The sequence below is a fragment of the Rhinolophus sinicus genome, chromosome 17, assembly GCF_057876585.1.
Source record: "Rhinolophus sinicus isolate RSI-liver-muscle chromosome 17, RSI-T2T, whole genome shotgun sequence".
Classification (NCBI taxonomy): domain Eukaryota; kingdom Metazoa; phylum Chordata; class Mammalia; order Chiroptera; family Rhinolophidae; genus Rhinolophus; species Rhinolophus sinicus.
The window spans coordinates 86,281,557-86,300,980 of NC_142517.1; the positions used below are offsets into that span (position 1 = coordinate 86,281,557).

The 19,424-nt window shown below is 37.4% G+C and overlaps 2 pseudogenes; both read left to right on the forward strand.

Moving 5' to 3' along the window:
- The first annotated feature begins 2,219 nt into the window (after positions 1-2,219).
- On the forward strand, positions 2,220-2,350 carry LOC141568158 (U4 spliceosomal RNA; annotated as a pseudogene).
- Positions 2,351-6,706: 4,356 nt separating this feature from the next.
- On the forward strand, positions 6,707-9,414 carry LOC109454633 (ubiquitin carboxyl-terminal hydrolase 11 pseudogene; annotated as a pseudogene).
- The last annotated feature ends 10,010 nt before the right edge of the window (positions 9,415-19,424 follow it).

Sequence of the window (19,424 nt, forward strand, 5' to 3'; positions counted from 1 at the left end):
AAGTAAAGGGAAAATATTTGCATTGTCTTTATCAGATGAACTGTACCACCAGGTAACAAACTATGGGAAGGAGAAAAAAACATAACGTTTTAGAAGTACTCCACATAATAATTGAAAATAAATTATAAACTTAAAACATTGCCATTTTCTAGCTCACTCTAAATACATGGATCTAGGCATTAAGCAAAAACAGATGGTAACATCATAGAAAGTGAGACAACCAGCTATGATATGCCTCCTGATGGAACAACACAACATCATGTAGAGTTGTCAAAATGATCAAATCCAAGTGACTTTAATTTTGGATCCATCTTACTATTTGCAGGGAATACAGAAGAGAAAAAAAACATTCAATCATCAAAATCTAGACTTTGGAAAACTCTACAAGTCAGATAGCCTGGGTTCTTCAGCAAATTAATTGTAAGGAAAAGAAATAAATAGAGGATTTGTAGCATAATGGAGATTCAACTAAAGTAAATAATAAAAAGGGGTGGACTAAAGGAGAAGACTGAATAATTTGAAGGGAAAGGTCCCTGTGATTAGGAAGGTGCACATGGAAGACTTTCGGATCTATACTAAGCAAATAACCACACTGCAAACGCACCATTAACCATTTTTTATGGGGGTGGTTAAGAGAAGACGTTCCAATGTATTACAAATAATTCAAGTCTATTGCATGGTACAAATAATTCAAGTCTATCTTTATAACATGGTAGTTTAGTTTGAACTGTGGAGCCAGACTGGTGCATGGGTTCAAATCCCATCTATATTCTGGCTTCAGGATTTTGGACAAGTTTCTCCATTTGTAAATCAAAGATATCTTCCCTCACAGGTTTGTCATGAGGATTAAAAGAAATACAGTGAAAAAAAAAACACATTAGTTTTATATTTTGTAAATGAGACATTCATAGAATCTTTGCAGTATTATTCAGAAGTGAACATGTATTTTCTTTTTTAAATTGCAATTCCAGTAAGAGTCTCTATTTCACCTAGGTAAAACTTCAGAAGTAAGCTATCAGCCGTATGACTTGACATTTGAAATGTAAAATGTAAAAGTTCAACTGAAGTGTGAATACCCATTCATTGAACTAAAGTTATATAGCATATTGTATCTTTCAGGTTAACTGACAAATATTTCTCAAATACTGAGTTCTTTATGCTCCATCAGTTACATCACTAACTTTTGTTCAATATCCTTATTGCCAGGCCCCTTTATTTATTTCTGTCCATATGATACTTGAAAAGCTTTTGAGAAACCTTTTAGTAAAGGCAAGCGTTTGTATTGACTGCTATGATTAGTTGGGTCAAATAAATACACAATATTTTGGAATTTCAAGGAACATTACTGTGAAAGCCATGTTAAATAAACAAAGAGCCAAGCTGGACTAAACTGATTCTCTTATAGATGAAATTAAACTTCACGTATTTCTTTTCAGATTAAATGTAGGGATAATTTTTGTACGAAGTATGTAAAAAAAATTGGCACATTTGGCTATAGTTATGCATTTAATGGATCATTCTTTTCAAACAGTAGTTCTACAATAGGCTTCCTATTTATAGTAGTTATTCTTTGAGATTCAAACATTTAAAGTCAATAATATGTTTTACCTTCTATTTTTGCAAATATTTGGAACTACATCTCAGTCTCCTGAAACATAAGGGCTTAGCAACTATTTTCAAATTTTTAAAAATATGTTTTAAAGGTAAATATTCAACGTCAAAATCTTTAGGGATTTTTGTGTTTTGGCATAATTCCTTGCTCTGTCACAAATTGTTAAAATATGCGTCATCATAAAGAACTTTTTAAAACTCATACATTACAGAAATCAGAAATCTATTTTATTCAGAGGCACAGGGCCCTGTAAGTCCAAACACCAGAAATAATTAATGGCTCAAAAATGTCTTTTGTATACCAAATCATATGTATGTGTGTATATATAAGTTAAGTGTAAGCATCATTTTCTTAATTCATCTACCTTTATAGACCAAAGAAATATTGTCTCATGTAGAAGTTTATATATACATATATATATATATATATATATATATATATATAAAACCTATATATAAATATATGTTATATAAATATATATGCATATTTAACGTAGTGTTTAACACTTGACAAAGAAGTTTGAAACAAAAGTTAAGTAAACATTGATTTAAATTTATTGGGGTGACAATGGTTAGTAAAATTACATAAGTTTCAAGTGTACACGTGTAGCTTTGCGCAACGGCAGTATCGTAGCCAAAGAGCTTTATCCGAGGCACGATTATTGCTAATTCAAGTGTACAAGTCTATAATAAAGTAAACATTTTGAGAGAGGCCAATACCTGTAAAGTAGTTAGTCACCCTGGCCAATAGCATATTTCAAGGACAGTTTGATGGGATATCTAATGCTTCATAATTTTAAAAGTTTATCAATTGGAGCTATTAATAAGATCCAGTTCCTAGTGACTGTAGAGAAGAGCAAACCCAGTCACCCCAGAACACTCATATCCATAGTGATGGGTGAAAGAGAAATAAACACCTCAGTCACTATTTTCAGATCTCTTTTCTATAGCACCTTAGCATGCAGTCTAATACCAGAACCACTAAATGCTAAAAGCTGGTCTATAAATATATTGAGATACTTTTATGCCATTTATTTATTGACAGACAGTTATGAAAAAAGGAGATATTGGAATATATTTATTTGTTCAAAGTAGTCATTTATTTAATAAATATTTAATACCTACTCTTTCCAAGCACTATGCTAGGCACAAGAGAAAACTCTGAACTAAATTCTGCTCTCAAATACGTTATTTTTGAGAGAAACAAACACTTCAAAAATTACAAATAAAAGTCTATAAACTACCGATGTATTATTTGTTTCAATGTTTGGTATCTGGTAATACAGACAAAATAAAAGATTAGCTTCAATCACAAACATGTTTTACCTAATAGTTGCATAACAGGAATAGTGATAATGCAAAGACACCTGCCCTCCATTACCCCAGAATCTGTGAGGAGAAATATAATCATTAAAGAGTAAAAATATAATCACTAAGCAAGTAAACAAGGCAGTATGTTGGTACCCCATAAGCACTAAGAGATGAACGAGTGTATCACAGACATGACTAAACCTGTCAAATGGTTTTCTAATGTAATGACAGATACTATGCAAAATAATACACAGCTTCACAATGTGTGTACTTCCTAATATAAAACATTTACATCTGAGTTATGAGAAAAATAAATTGATGTTGTATCAAGCTACACACATTCATTTTTTTCACATAAGCATTGATTATGAGTCTTCCTGACTAATGGTTTCAATCATGATTTGAAAAAAAATTGATTTAAATTATATCTTTTTTACAGGAGATTTTTTTATTCACATAGAACAAATCTTCACTTCAAATTTCCAGGTTTTAAATCAATCCATAAGTGGAATTTTAACAAAGGTAACCATATAACTTACTGTTCCAAGTTACAACTTATTTTTGTGAGGAAATTGCTGAATACTCAGAATGAGTTCAACCAAAGCTTGTCTAAGTTCAATCTCAGGTTTGTTAATCTTTGAGAGAAAAAATTCTCACTGTGAATATAGAATGCACCGGAAAGCAAAGATAGACTTGTCCTAGCCTCACTAGGAATGACGGTCTAGACTCTAGAGGCTATTCTGATTTTTGATCCAGTGGTCAGGGTTTGAACTTCATGATGCAGTAAATTCACATTAGTGGTGTTTAAAACCACTTGTCCTAAACTCCAGAGAACTGGAGAGCTGGACTCCAACCAAATTCTGGAAAATAAATAAGATATAGATGATATATAGATGTAGATATAGATATATAGCGATGGAGATATAGATATAGATTTAGATATATAGATCGACTATAGATAATTTAGTGATTTCACGAGCGGTTTTGCAGATATATAATCTTGAAAAGTTGGTTAAATTAAGATTTCTCAATTTCCGGGGTTCATGATATTAAACCGTGATGCCATAGACCAGGGGTGTCCAAACTGCGGCCTGCGGGCCAACTGCAGCCCGTGATCCATTTTTAATTGGCCCGCAGCAAATTCCAAAAATATACTTAGTTTACTTAAATAAACCAGGTGAGGCAATACATACGTCACCTCAAGTGAGTGGCCCAGCTGTTTGTGCATTTTACCGCATATGGCCCTTGGTGAAAAACGTTGAAAAAAGTTTGTACACCTCTGCTATAGACTGAACGTTTTTGTCCCTCAAAAATTCATATGTTGAAACCTAATCCCTATTGTGATGGGGCCCTTGGGGGGTGATTAAGTCATGAGGGTGGACCCTTCATGAATAAGATTAGTGCTTTTATAGACGAGACCTCAGAGAGCTTCCTTATCCCTTCCACCATGTGAATACACAGCGAGAAGACAGCCACCTATGAACCAAGAAGCAGGCCCTCACCAGACACTGAATCTGATGGCACCTTGATTTTGGATTTCCCAGAATCCACAACTGTGAGAAATAAATATTGTTCAAGCCACCCCGTCTATAATACTTTTATTACAGCAGCCCTATCAGATTAAAGTGAATGAAAAAAAGGGGGAAAAGACTATTTTTCTCCCAGTCATCCTCTGAATCTCAAAGTAGTCTTTGTGACATACCTATTTATGCAAACTTTCATTCATCCACATAAAATAAAATTGAAGAATGAACATTTTCCAAGCACTCTAGCGAATTTCTGAAATACAGCAGGCATATTTACCACAAAGTTATATTAAGTTTAATTGAAAAAAGAAAAGAAAATATTACATATCAGATATGCCAAGATTGTGCCTAAATTATAGATACTGTTAAATCTTACACAGCTTTAAATTGGATTTTATTCCCTTTCTTAGGTGCACCTATAAGAATTTGGTGTACATATCTAGCAGCTCATATTTTCTATTATTGAAAATGGCCATAAATTCCCCACCAGGTCTGACTTGGTCAGTTCACCATAACTTATTGCCACCAGGGCTAATCTCTTCTAGTCTTTCACTTAAATTACCAAACCCTCACTTTCATATGAAAAACAAGAGAAACTTAATTTTGCTACTAGTTGCTATACCTTAATTCCTCTCTTTTTCAGTTTTTGAAGAGTAACTTCCTTAGGGGCACCGATAACCACTAAAACACTCCCCCATAGAAAATCCCTTTATCACTGCCTAACTATATATTATTGACTCACTTAATTCTATCATTAGATTTGTTCATTTTGTTGGATGAAACTTAATTCCTGCTTATTTACTTATCTTTGGAAATGCTAAATCTCTCTATGATTAAAAAGAAAGAAAAAAGTGGGTTATCTGATTTCTAATTTGGAACAGATAAACAATTCTTCTGGATTGCTATATGAAATAAAACAAAACACCACCACTGAAACATCTATGTGTTGTGGTTTATTCCCAAAAGACATAGGAATGAATGCTATTCTTAGTCAATTAAAATTTAGTGCTTGAATATGCCACGATTTGTTCTTTAACCTTGATGGATTAACTTGAAGGATGTCAAAAGTAACTGCCAAGTTTAGGGAGGAAAACAAGAAAAGATTTATCCATACCAATAGATCTCTAACTATGTCTGGGTTTTATCACTTGCTTTGCCAAACAACTGTATATTCTAAAATGATCTCAGTGAATAAAGGAATGAAAAGATACACTTTCTTTTTGCCAACACTGGTATATATTGGATTATCTGAACTTTAAAATTATGACAGGACATGAATAATGACAAGTATAACTACAATGTCAGAACCCTGTATTATAAAGTCCAGGTGCATTATCACAGAACTATGAAATTTTAATGCTTCAAAGAACTTTAAAGACAATATAACTGCTCACATTTCTACATTTTTTTTCCGAATTTATTTTAGCCTACCAATCAATTGAAATACATCTCTTACATAGACAATGTTAAGTGTAAAACATTTCTTACATATAACTGCTTTAAGGTTAACACTTGCTAGTTATCACCTCAAGACAATGTTTGAAATGCCTCAAGTAGACTGTATGTTCTATAGATATATGCCCATTCACTCAGATATGACACTGCTTCCAGAACATTCTATGTTCCCATTAGAGTACACGACTTTTAGGAAACAAGACCCTTCTGTCCCTGAACATAATTTCAAAATTTATCTTAGTGCTAAACATTCTAACTATAATGGTAATTTAATAAAAAAAAAAAAAATACCTCAGTGGAGGTTTAAATACGAGGTTAAATATCAACATTTCATCAACCTAACAAGTTGGGTTCCAGCACATTTTTCTGGTCTGATTATTCAGTTTCTCCTCTTTAGACTTTTTTTGATTCAATAGATTTCCACTCCATTAACACCACCATATTTTTATCTATTTGTTCTCTTCCATTTTATCAATAAAAAAGTACATTGCAAGGAACACTGATATGTAATAGACTTTTTGAGCATAATTAACTAGTGAGCACAAATTAACAATTTAAATGTTGCCCAGTTTCATATAATTTTAATGAAAATTATTTTGCAAGGTGTTCTTTATCAACTTCATAAGCAACGTTCATGAAATCCCACAGCCTTTGTTTTGCCAAAAAAAATTTACCTAATTGAATTAGCTACTGGAAGTCTAGCTACCTTCGCTGTAAGGTGTCACAGGCACAGCTATGTTTAAAAAGGATTGTAGCAGTGATGAAGCAGAAAATGGCACCTGCAAATGAGCAAAGCTTGTGACATGGCAAGGTTTTTGCCCCTGGATGAGGCTTCTTCCCAGGTCAGGAGAAAGTGTAGGTTACTTGTGGAGCAGCACTGGTACAGACAGTGGGAAGTGTCCGTGCAAGGAGGAAACCAGGACTCTAGTACCTTCCCCAGCTGTATCAACAATGCTAAGCTCTTTGAAGACCAGGTAACCTGGAGCCCCAAGAAGGGCCTGGTGGAAGGTGAGGACTATGTGCTACTAACCGTGGCTGCTTGGCATTGCCTGGTCAGCTGGTATGGTCTCGAGCATGGCCAGACGCCCATTGTATGCAAGGTTGTGGAGCTGTGCAGAATTCAGAAGGTTGAAATGTATCCAGTAGAACTGCTGCTTGTTGGACCCAGTGATAGGGGCACACCCCCACTGCTCAATTTCAGCCAAATAAATTCTATTGACCTAGTTTTGGACCACTGGAGAGCAGTTTCTGTTCCACCCCGAGGGAACTCTAGGTCAAGAAGGCACAGGGCTCTTTTGAGAGATTGTGCAACACATGTGTCACGGTGCTTGACGCCCCTCTCACGTTTGGGCAGTTGGAAGTCATGGAGACCCGAAGCAAGGATGGCACTTGGCCCAGCATGCAGCTGAATACTGGGAACAGAACATGGAAGGAGGATGAGGACTTCCAGGACCAGCCAGACATCTGTGGTCTCACCTGGGCAATAGGTGCTTCATGAACTCGGCCCCGCAGTGCCTCAGTAACGTGCCACAACTCACTGAGTACTTCCTCAAAAACGGCTACCTGGAGGAGTTCAACTTCTGCAACGCACTGGGCATGGAGGGTGAGATCGCAGAGGTTATGCAGACCTGGTGAAGCAGGCCCGGTCTGGCCACCACCGCTTCATCGTGCTCCAAGTGTTCAAGACCAAGCTCAGCTACTTTGCGTCCCAGTTTCTGGGCTACCAGCAGCATGATTCACAGTAGCTGCTGTCATTCCTCCTGAGTGGGCTGCATGATGACCTCAATCGTGTCAAGAAGAAGGAATTTCTCGAGTTGTGTGATTCCGGCGGGTGGCCAGATCATGAGGTTACTCAGGAGGCCTGGCAGAACCACAAACAGCAAAACAACCCAGTGATTGTGGACACTCTACGGCCTCTTCAGGTCCATGCTGGTGTGTCCCGATTGTGGCAATGTGTCTGTGATCTTCGATCCTTTCTGCTACTTCAGTGTCCCACTGCCTGTCAGCCACAAAAGGGTCATGGAGGTCTTCTTTGTCTCCGTGGACCACTGCCACAAACCAGAGCAGCACCGGCTCCTTGTCTCCAAGAAAGCCAAGATCTCATATCTGTGCATGGCCCTGGCCAAACACACTGTTGTCTCACCAGAAAGAATGGTGGCGGCCGATGTCGTTACTCACTGATTCTATAAGATCTACCAGCTGGAGGAGTCTCAGAGCATCATCTTGGACTGAGATGAGATCTTCATATATGAAGTGTCACGCAGGTTTGTCATCTGCGAGAACTCCAGGTAGGACATAGTGCTTCCTATCTACCTGTGGGAGCTAACGGAGCCTGCAACTGCAACTCCTACTGTGGTCTGATGCTCTATGAGCACCCACTCCTGGTGTCAGAGCCCCAGGACTGGCTCTCCTGGGACTCCCTATACCACATCCTGCTGTACCACCTCTCGTGCTACGTGACCAGACCCAGCTTGGATGACGAGGATGATGGCGATGAGAAAGACATGGAGGATAAAGACAGCATCCCCAAACCTGGACACGTAGCTGGGGACAGCTCCTGGGACCCTGGGCCAGAGCAGGCTGGGCCCAGCTCTGGAGTCACAGGTGCTAACAGGACCCCTGTGGACAATTCTCCTGGACCATCTCACTGGCCCCAGAGAGCACGGCACAAGCACCTGTTTCACCCTGCAGACAGTGAACTCGAATTTAAGTGGACAGGGGTCCAGCCACTGCTCGAACTTTAACGAGGATACTCATGCCCAGCGAACACTGCCATCGACTGGGAGCCAGAGGTGAAGAAGCGTTACTACCGGTGTAACAAGGTGGAGGCTGAGGGCTACGTGAAGCACATCTGCGTTGGGTATGTGCTGAAGAAGGCTCTTGTGCGGCTGTGGGAGTGCATTGAGCTCTTCACTATTATGGAGACCCTGGAGAATAAAAACCCCAGGTTCTGCCCCTCCTGCAAGCAGCACCAGCTGGCCACCAAGAAGCTAGACCTGTGGAAGCTGACGGAGATACTCATTACCCACCTGAAGTGCTTTTTTCTACACCAAGGTCTCCCGCGAGAAGCTGGACACCCTTATGGAGTTTCCTATGTGGGGTCTGGACTTCTCTGACTTTGTCATCAAGCCGCAGAACGAGTCGGTCCCACAGCTGTACAAATACGATCTCACCGCGGTGTTCAACCATTGTGGGGGCCTGCGTGATGGACACTACACATCATTTGCTTGCAACAAGTACAGTGGCCAGTGGCACTATTTTGATGACAGAGCATCTCGCCTGTGACTGAGAAGCAGATTGAGTCCAAGGCAGCCTACATCCTCTTCCACCAACGCCAGGACGTGTCTCGTCGCCTGCAACCCCAGTCCGGCTTGTCTGACTCCCCAGTGCCTCCTGCCTGCTCATCCACCCCCCCCCCCCCAACTCGGTGTTCATGGATGTAACTGAGCAGGCCCTGGCCCTGCCCCAAGGACAGAAGCTATCTCCGCTCTCTTCCTCCCCCTCTTCATAACGGTGGTAGGTGTTAGGTGCCCTGGGGCCCCGTGCCAGGTATTGCAGGCTTAGTTGTGGCTACTGTTCTCCTATGCTGCTATATTGCTCTTTCCTGGAGAACGAGAGGTGTGTCTCCTCCCAGGAGCATGTGCCTGCCTGTGTTTGTTTCTTAGAGCAGTAACCTTCCCTTCTAGTCTCTGTTTATGGTTGTTCGCTTCCCTCTGTCCTCAACTTGGGGTATTCTGATGAGGTGGGGTACATCTAAACACAAGAGCGTATTTTCTTATCAAGATCCTGTACCTTCTTGTATGTATACATAGAGTGTCAGTGTGTTTCTTGGCAAAAAAAAAAAAAAGAAAAAAAGTAATAATGACAATAATAGTAATGATATTAATAATAAACAAAAATAATAAATAAATAAATACAAAGGAGTGCCGCTTCACAACTACAGACCTTAGCAGAATAATACACGTATGTTTTTCATGGAGACTAACACTTTCCCTCTGAATGACCAACGTAAATTTAAATTAAAAATATGTCCAAAATCTGAAAAAATAGTTTATATTTAAAATACATTACATTGATCTTACATTTTCCAGAAAATAAAAATTAATACAAATCTAAGCACTCTATAATCTTTTTTAGCTAAGTATATTTTAGTTTTAAAGTTGACAAATTTATTGTCTAATTATAAATGTAATGTTTGAAAATTTTTACTGTTTCGCGAAATACTGTTCTTGTACATAAAAGTTAAAAGTTTAAGAAGCATATTTGATGTATTGTTACTATTATTATTTGTTGTGAATAATGACAACTATAACTACATTGCCAGAAACTTTGATTATGTAGTTCACAATTTGGCAGAAGTAAAATTTGAGAAATCACAAATTAAAGCAAGAAAGTAAGCTTTTATATTCACTTCCAAATTTCCATGATTTGGTATCAAATGACTTCTTAAAATGAGATTACGTTAATGTGAAATAACTAGGGTTCTCTTTATTCCAGTTAAATGAATAAACTAACATATTGTGAGCACATACATATAGTATGAATGATATTTCCAGACCATCTCTACCACTCCATTCTCCCACTTCTTCCCTTAAATTAAAAGGACAGAAGAAAAGACCAAAAAAAAAAAAAAAAAAAAAAAAAAAAAAAAAAATTACAGTAACCACTAAGTAAACTATGTCAAATGTGACTACTTATATATGACAAACATACTATCCGAGGAGCTGTGGTTTATTAAATTATCATGCTGTAGTGAACACCCCATACCATCTCACTTTCAGACTCTGTTTACCAAGTCTGCTCCCAGCTCTGGTTTTTTTCCTCCCTTTATGTATAAAATGTATCTCTTTAACCAGGATGTGATCACAGTTTTCAGCAACCTGTCTTCCCTCGATAGGCCTCTTTATGCAAGAACCATTATTGTGGTTGTGGTTTAAGTCATCCCACCTCCTGAGTGTCTCAGACCCTGCAGAAATCAATGGTTTCAACTAATCAACTGGGGAAAAGGATATTACCAATTTCTATACTAACCTCAATAGATATTGTACCCCGCCTAGTTAGGATCCCTGCTGTAATTATACTTATTTTTAATATTCAAATACATTCATTTGTAAATAAATGGAATATACGCACTACAAATGCAAAAATAAATATGAAAATATTGATTTTATAAATATATGTAAAATTTATAAAATAATTTCAGGGCAATTTCATTTTCACCAAATTATATATTATGAAGATCAAATATTCACTATTCTTTTAAGAGTTTAAGTTTATATCATTGTTTTTTTCCCCTATCTCTTTCATGAAATAATTTTTAGATAAAATGGCACTTGATGAATGTTTTAGTATTTTGTTCCATTACTCTTTGAGGAAAAGTCAAAGAAATTTAGCTCATGTTGTTTCTTCCTTTGCTGTTAACAGAAGTTTTGAGAGTTTCAAATGTATTTATATTCCACTCATTGAACAAAAGTGTTTTAAAAACGGACTTTCATGGATATCAAGCATTTCTTTGTCTCTGGATATATGTGTTTATGTAAAAAACAATATTTTTGGCAATCTGGACATATTTAGTATTTTTTTCCTCTTTAAGTTGAAAAACACATGATAAACATTTGTCATAAATCATAAGCTTACTTTTTGTTCTTGGTTTTGATCCAGCAAGCGTTCTCCATCACAAACTCTTCATCTGGCATATTTAACTGATGACTCTGCAGATAAAGTTGAAAGAAGATGATTTAATAATTCCCTTCATGTTCAAGTCTCAGGTTAGGTTGCCCGTATTTTACATTTAATTCAAATCTTCTTTTTTTTTTTTTTTTCATTGTAAGAGCCTCAAAGTTTTCCTTCCTTTCTAATGGAAAAAAAATCCTTTTCTACAAAGAATTATATCTTATTTGAATGCTTTTTTTTAATTTTTATTTTTCAATTACAGTTGACATTCAGTATTACATTTGTCTAACCACTATGCCATACACCTTTGTTTTTAATTTTCAGTGTACTCTTTAATCTCTTGAAGTTTTGTTTTCTTTAAAAATAAATTTAAAAGAGGCTTCAATTAGCACTTATTATTAAATATTTAATGTGTTAAGAAATAAGGATAAAAATATAATGGAAATTGAACCTCATGTAAAGAACATGATATATCAGTAATGAAACGCAAGCAGTAATTCCATTCAAGGAACATCACTCAGGACAGAAAATAAAATAAAATAAAATAAAACTGGTTTGGAATCTCACAGGCCTGGTTATAAATCAAGTCTCAGTGACTCTCAAGGTGTATGACATTGATCAAGGTCCTTATTCTCTCTGAATGATTACAGTATAATGTTTAAAATAGCTCCCTAAAGGGAAAAGAGAGTAAGTATCCTTAGCTATAAGTAGTACTGTCTTTATTATCTATAATTCTCAGGTGCATATTCAGAAGATGTTGCCACAAAAAACAGAAAATGAGTTTAGAAATCTGCATTTCTAAAGGAAATTGTGAGAGGAATGGAAAATACCTGCAATGTGACAAATGTAACATAACAATATGGACTTCTACTTTCAGCCCCAAAAGAGTAGCCTCATTTCTCCAAGGTTATCACTGTTAAAACTAACAAACAAAACACAAAACATGAAAACAAACCCTGGACATAACACAACAAAGTTTAAGACGCTGAAAGGTGGAAACAAGAAAACAAGAATGTGGACGTCTATGAAATTTGAAACTTGTGGAATAAAAAAACCCACAGAACAGTGGTGGGCCCCCTGTGTTTCTTTATTGTTTCCCATATATTCTGGGGAAACCACTACAGAATATTCCAACTCAGAACCTCCAACAGGCAAAGACATACATACATGCATACACACATACATACGTACATACATAAAGGAACATCCCAGCAAAGCCTGTTCCCTCAACCGAAGAGAACAGAAAACTGTTTTGGGAAATACCTTCCCTACCATAGTCACATACCAATGGAATCCCTCTCCTGCATGGTGTCAGTGAGGCTAAGCAGAAAGTGAGTCTTCCATCCACCCTTCTCCACCAAAACGGGGGGCAGCACTCTGCCTCCCTGGGGCCAGTGGTGTTAGCGCGGACAAATAGGGAGCTAACATTCTACCCCCACCTGATGGAAGAAGGTACTTCTCTAATTCTCCTGCTAAGTGATGTTGAAAACCCAGGAAGATCTTCCTTTCCCACCCATTCATTATTTTTCGTTGTGAAACTAAAATACTAGTCCAGAGGCTGAATAGTTTTTCCATACACTGCTTTTACCACCAGTTTATTTAATGTTTTTCCATCCATTTCTTTTAGTTTGGTCACTTGGGACTCAAGTTTTCATACTATGCCCTGCAATGAGCAACAATCTTGTTGTATTTTCTAAAATGACACTATTTCCTTCTGTAGGATAGCTTAATTCTTTATATTAAAAAATAAATCTTCCCTAAGTGAAAGTGAAGTGCTGTGATTATTTCCACGTAAACACCCTTTCAAAATACTGATTATAAGTTATTTGCATATTTATACTATTTGATTCAAGTTTACTCTATTTTAGAAATGCATGTATATTTGTATTTGTTTTTATAAATATTATCAGAATTGCCCTATAAATGTTATTAGTATCAGAATTCATTTTATAAGCATAAATAATATATCAGAGCAACATTGGGAATTTAGACATTAATATTTGGTGCTATTAAGAATGAACAAGTAACAGACGTCATCAAAATGGGGGTGTGAGGTGAGTCTCTGTAAAGCTCCCCTGGAATTTACAACTAACTGAACAACAATAACTCCACAAAGGACTCCCTGCACAGCAGACAGGCAAGACAAAGAGGCCCACTACTGAATTCACCTACAGGTGGGCGATCACACAAGCAGGAGAGAAGGGAAGGGAGAAGTGCAGAGATGGAGCCGGGCGGGCGCAGGACGCAGACCTAGCTCAGTGCGCCGAGCTCGCTGCTTCCCGGAACTACCGCAGCTGCGGGAGAGGGAAAAACTCAGACTGCTAGGGCTCCGCTTATGGCCTACAGGGCTGAGGGGGCAGCATATAACACGACTGAAACCAACGCTCATGGCAGAGACCTCAGAGAAAAGACTGAGGGAAAAAGGCTGAAAACGGTGGTTTAAGCCCTCACTGCCGAGCAGAGAACAAAAGCCTTAGGCACTGACATTAGCTGCCCCCATCGTACCCTCCCAAAGCTCGCCCCGCCCCCACCTGCGGTGCTAGAAACGGAACAGTAGTGGTATCAGATCAAAAGAACAGAATATTTGCTGTTCTGAGAACTGTGGACCGCAGACATAGATTCGCAGCCCAACTAGTCCTGGCAAAGGGGAGGGAGCTGTGGAAGCAGGACCAGTTGTGGTGGTGGTCACCGCCATTGCTCTGGGCCACCTCTCACAACTCACCCAGCTCCTGGCCCACCTATATGGGCGGATCCCTACAGGAGTAAACACAACTGCTGAAACATATGGGCTCGGAATCTGGTGCAGGAAGAGCTTTGGAACTTCCAAAGCTCTCCACATACCAACATGGACACTGCGCCCTGTGACCTAGGCGAACTATTAACAGAGGAGAAGCCCGTCTCCCAGGGAATCCCCTCATTGTGTGAGAAGCTGGAATAGTGCAGAGAAAACATAGCACTACCGTTTGTGAGAGAGAGAAAAAAAAAGGCTGTAGTTGGAGAAAAAATGAAACATTCTACCAACAAGTACTGGAAAACACAAGAAAGACCTCTTCCTATCAACCTGTTGCAGAAGCCACACCTGTAGATGTCTAGGAAGAGAAATAGTAAATCAGTAATTGCCAAGAATAACCAAGGCAACAAAACAGCTCAGAAAGAAAGTGAAAAGTCTCCAGAAAAGGCACTTAAAGATATGGAAATATATGACTTAAATGACAGAGAATTCAAGATTGCAGTTCTGAAAAAACTCAACGACATGCAAGAAAACACAGAAAGGCAGTTTAATGAACTAAGAAACACAATCAAAGAACACCACGGACATTTTACAAAAGAGATTGAAATCTTAAAAAAGAACCAAATAGAATTTCTGGAGATTAAGAACTCAATAGAAGAAATTAAGAATGAAATAACCAGCTTAGATAGTAGAGTTGACCAGATGGAGGAAAGAATCAGTGACATCGAAGATAGAAACCTGGAAATTACACAGATGGAAGAAAGAGACTTGAAACTTAAAAGAAATTACAGACTCTACAAGAACTTTCTGATTCCATCAGAAAGACCAATATAAGAATAATGGGCATACCAGAAGGAGAAGAAACAGAGACGGGAACAGAGAATATATTCAAACAAATTGTAGATGAGAACTTCCCAAATTTGTGGACAGAATTAGATCCTCGAATCCAAGAAGCAAATAGAACACCTAATTACCTCAATCCCAACTGGCCTTCTCCAAAGCACATTGTATTGAAGCTGTCTAAGATCAACAACAAAGAAAGAATCACCAAGGGAGCCAGGGAAAAGAAGACGGTAACCTACAAAAGAACGCCCATTAGATTATCATCAGATTTTTCAGCAGAAACTCTACAAGCCAGGAAAGAGTGGAACCAAATCTTCAAACTATTGAAAGAGAGAAATTATGAGCCAAGAATAATATATCCAGCAAAGATATCCTTTAGATATGAAGGAGGAATAAAGACCTTTCCAGACATACAGAAGCTGAGGGAATTTTCTAATACACGACCTGCACTACAAGAAATACTAAAGAAGGTTATTCGACCACCATCAACAGGGACAATTTGTGGCAACCAAAACATAAAAAGGGGGAGAGTAAGGGCCTGAACCGGAATATGGGAATGGAGAAAGTAAGCGTGCTGAAGAAAATGGAATACTCTAAATATCAAACTTTCTTTTACAAAAACTTAAGGGTATCACTCAAAAAACAATCCAGAACTGAAATATATACTGTAATAAAAGAAGAACCAGAGGGAAACATCATAGAATACCACCACACAGAAATAATATACAACAACAAAAAAGCAAAGAAACAATGGAGACACAGCCTTACCAGAAAACTAAAGATAGAATGACAGGAAATCCTCACATATCAATAATCACCCTAAATGTAAATGGACTGAACTCACCAATAAAAAGGCACAGAGTAGCAGACTGGATCAAAAAATTAAATCCAACCATATGCTATCTCCAAGAGACACATCTCAGCTGCAAGGGTAGAAATTGACACTCCAAGCAAATTGTACCCAGAGAAAATCAGGTGTAGCTATAATGATATCAGATGAAACAGACTTCAGGGTGAAAAAAATACCAAGAGACAAAGATGGACATTTCATAATGGTAAAGGGGATTATACAACAAGAAGACATAACAGTCATCAATATTTATGCCCCCAATCAGGGAGCACCGAAATATACCAAGTAACTACTAACAGAACTAAAGGGAGAAATTGACCAAAACACAATTATACTAAGGGACTTAAATACATCATTGACAGCTATGGATAGATCATCCAAACAGAAAATAAATAACAAAATAGCAGCCCTAAATGACACATTAGATGAAATGGACATAATTGACATATATAGAGCACTTCATCCTAAAATGTCAGACTATACATTCTTTTCTGTGTACATGGAACATTCTCAAGGATAGACCATATACTGGGACATAAAATCAGCCTCAGCAAATTTAAGAAGATTGAAATCATACCAGGCATATTCTCTGGTCACAAGGCTTTGAAATTGGATATCAACTGCAAAAAGAAAGCAGGAAAAAACACAAATACATGGAGATTAAGCAACATACTTTTAAAGAACGACTGGGTCAAAGAAGAAATTAGAGGAGAGATCAAAAGATACATAGAAACAAATGACAATGAAAATACATCCTACCAAAATTTTTGGGACGCAACGAAAGCAGTTTTAAGAGGGAAATTTATATCATTACAGGCCTATCTCAAGAAACAAGAAAAATCCCAAATAAATATCCTCATGTTACACCTTAAAGAACTAGAAAAAGAAGAAAAAATGAAACCCAAGGTAAGCAGAAGAAAGGAAATAACAATAATCAGAGCAGAACTAAATGAAATAGAGAACCAAAAGACAGTAGAAAAAATTAATTGTGACAAAGAGCTGGTTCTTTGAAAAGATTAACAAAATTGACAAACCCTTGGCTAGACTCACTAAGATAAAAAGAGAGAAGACACTAATTAACAAAATCAGAAATGAAATAGGGGAAGATATCACGGACACCACAGAAATACAAAGGATCTTCCAAGAATACTATGAAGAACTATATGCTACTAAATTCAATAACCTAGAAGAAATGGAAAAGTTCTTAGAAACATATAGCCTTCCAAGGCTGGGCCATGAAGAACTGGAAGGTCTGAACAGACCGATCACCAGTAACGAAATTGAATCAGTCATCCAAAACCTTCCCCAAAGAAAAAGTCCAGGACTAGATGGCTTCACTAGTGAATTCTACCAAACCTTCAAAGAGGATATAATTCCAGTCCTGCTCAAACTCTTCCAAAAAATTGAAGAAGAGACAGTACTCCCTAACTCATTTTATGAGGCCAACATTACCCTGATCCCAAAACCTCGTAAGGACAACACAAAAAAAGAAAACTGCAGAGCAATATCTCTGATGAATACAGATGCAAAAATTCTAAACAAAATTCTAGCAAATCGAATACAACAATGCATCAGAAAGATTATTCATCACGACCAAGTGGGGTTCATCCCCGGGGCACAAGGATGGTTTAACATCCGCAAATCTATCAATGTGATACATCACATAAACAAAATAAAGGACAAAAATCGTGTGATTATAACAATTGATGCAGAAAAAGCATTTGAGAAGATACAACATCCATTTATGATTAAAACACTTAATAAAATAGATATAGAAGGAAAATACCTTAACATAATAAAGGCCATATATGACAAGCCCTCAGCTAATCTCATAATTAATGGTGAAAAACTGAAGCCCTTTGCTCTATGTTCAGGAACACGACAGAGCTGTCCCCTATCACCTCTGCTTTTCAACATAGTGTTGCAAGTCCTTGAAAGAGCAATCAGGCAAGAGAAAGAAATAAAAGGCATCCAAATTGGAAGTGAATAAGTTAAATTGTCACTCTTTGCAGATGACATGATGCTATATATCAAAAACCCTAAAGACTCCACCAAAAAGCTATTAGAAACAATCAACGAATACAGTAAAGTTGCTGGCTACAAAATCAATGTACAAAAGTCCATTGCTTTCCTATATACTAACAATGAAATCTCAGACAAAGAAATACAAAAACAATTCCTTCTGCAACTGCAGCAAAAAGAATAAAATACCTAGGAATAAACTTAACCAAGGATGTGAAGGACCTATATGCTAAAAACTATAAGACATTTTTGAAAGAAATTGAAGAAGACACAAAGAAATGGAGACATTCCGTGCTCATGGATTGGAAGAATCAACATAGTTAAAATGGCCGTATTACCCAAAGCAATATACAGATTTAATGCAATCCCCATCAAAATCCCAATGGCATTTTTTAAAGAAACAGAACAAAAAATCATCAGATTTGTTTGGCACCACTAAAGAACCTGAATAGCCAAAGCAATCTTAAGAAAGAAGAACAATACTGGAGGTATCACACTCCCTGACTTTAGCTTGTACTACAGGGCTCCAATAATCAAAACAGCATGGTTTTGGCAGAAAAAAACAGACACACAGACCAATGGAATAGAATTGAGAACCCAGAAATAAAACCATAAATATTGACAGATAATTTTTGACAAAGAAACTAAAAACATACAATGGAGGAAAGACAGCCTCTTCAATATATGGTTCTGGGAGAATTGGATAGCCACGTGCAAAAGAATGAAACTGCACTGCTATCTGTCACCATGTACCAAAATTAATTCAAAATGGATCAAAAACTTAAGCATAAGACCTGACACAATAAACTGCATAGAAAAAAACATAGGTACTAAACTTATGGACCTTGGGTTCAAAGAGCATTTTATGAATTTGACTCCAAAGGCAATGGAAGTAAAAGTTAAAATAAACGAATGGGACTATATGAAACTTAAAAGCTTCTGCACAGCAAAAGAAATCATCGACAAAATAAAGAGGCAACTAACTGAATGGGAGAAGATTTTTGCAAACAGTGCCTCCGATAAGGGGCTAATATCCAAAATATACAAGGAACTCATGAAACTCAACAGCGAAGAAACAAACACCCTAATTGAAAAATGGCAGAGGACCTGAAGAGACATTTCTCCAAAGAGGGCATACAAATGGCAAATAGACATATGAAAAAATGCTCAACATCACTAATCATCAGAGAAATGCAAATGAAAACCACAATGAGATATCACGTCACCCCAGTCAGAATGGCTATCATCAACAAGACAAATAGTAACAAGTGTTGGAGAGGCTGTGGAGAAAAAGAAACCCTCATACACTGTTGGTGGTAATGCAAACTGGTGCAGCCGTTATGGAAGGCAGTGTGGAGGTTCCTCAAAAAATTATGAATAGAATTACTATATGACCCAGCAA